Source organism: Zalophus californianus, chromosome 8 (assembly GCF_009762305.2).
Source record: "Zalophus californianus isolate mZalCal1 chromosome 8, mZalCal1.pri.v2, whole genome shotgun sequence".
Lineage (NCBI taxonomy): Eukaryota > Metazoa > Chordata > Mammalia > Carnivora > Otariidae > Zalophus > Zalophus californianus.
In genome coordinates, this window is record NC_045602.1 from 58165715 (window position 1) to 58167093 (window position 1379).

The 1379-nt window shown below is 39.0% G+C and overlaps 1 long non-coding RNA gene across 1 annotated transcript in view; it reads left to right on the plus strand.

The window, feature by feature from the left end:
• Positions 1-1034, plus strand: part of LOC113937829 — a 25711-nt gene extending 24677 nt beyond the window's left edge. Inside the window, exon 4 of the long non-coding RNA XR_003524731.1 lies at positions 766-1034. This is a non-coding gene — a long non-coding RNA (uncharacterized LOC113937829). The remainder of the gene's footprint in view (positions 1-765) is intronic.
• The last annotated feature ends 345 nt before the right edge of the window (positions 1035-1379 follow it).

Sequence of the window (1379 nt, forward strand, 5' to 3'; positions counted from 1 at the left end):
TATATACCTATATTACAAAGCAAAATATGACAGTGTGGCCTGAGGTATGGAAGAGGGATGAAGGGTAAAGACTTGCTTTTACTTAGTAGGGAGGTCGGAGATTGTATCCCCACTTCCGGAATTTGGATATGTAGAGTTGGGGGTAGGGAGGGTTGGGGGTAGGGAGGGTTGGAAAGGGCCCAGGGAAGGTAGACCAAGGAACGGAGAAAAACAAAACAAAACAAAAGAAACTCAGAGCTTCTTTTTCCCCCCCCCACAAATATGGGAAATAGCTGTGAACACACCAGCTCTCATCATCATCATCATCATCATCATCTGAGCAGATTTGTCATATTGACTGCTTTGCTCACCACGCTAATTTGCTGCCAACCTTACTTATTATAATAGCTATCATTCTGTTCTTCCATCAGGCTCTTCAGTGTTTGCCTGCAAGTTCTTATGTTCTAATCACTGGAAACTTGATTTTGTTGAGTTTGTCATTCAGTGCTAATATGTGTGATCACTCAGTTAAAAAAATACATCTTATTCCAGTCTTTTTCTCCATGCCCTCCTTGGCCATTGTGAATAGTTCCACTTTAAAAATGCCGCATGAAATCATTTATTTCTCTGGTATTTCCATTAATATTAAACTTCATTTTAAATTCTCTCGTTCCTGTATTGTTCAACCAGATAAAAAGGATGAACAGATCAATTTTCACGTGCCCTCTGTAATTGCAATTTTCAGTACTTCAATCACGTCCCTTTATATTCTTTTCATTTTTACAGGCTAAATAATCACATTGAGTCAGTTGCTACAGTGAAACTTGAAACCTGATCATTGAAGAAGCTTGCAATTTAGCAGAAAACAAGGTACACCAGGATCTTTCACTTCAGCTGCACCTTGAGGATTCTGGTCTCTTTTTGAAAATGCCCTGACATGTCTAGTTAGTTTCGTTGTTATAATCCTTTCCTTAAACAAGTTTGTAAAGTTGTTGTATTTTAAGGAATATTATACTTAAAACTCCTAGGTAACTCACTATATCTTATGATATAACACTGCTTAACTATACATAATTTGTGGGTGCCTGGGTGGCTCAGTTGGTTAAGCGACTGCCTTCGGCTCAGGTCATGATCCTGGAGTCCCAGGATCGAGTCCCGCATTGGGCTCCCTGCTCGGCAGGGGGTCTGCTTCTCCCTCTGACCCTCCCCCCTCTCATGCTCTCTATCTCTCATTCTTTCTCTCAAATAAATAAATAAAATCTTTAAAAAAAAACTATACATAATTTGTGGAAAAGACATATGCTGGGTAAATGAATTTTCTGGTGAAACCCTTGTATCTTTCTCATGGCACAATTCAGAATTTTGAGTTGCTTCATTTTTGGAAATGATACTGTTATTGA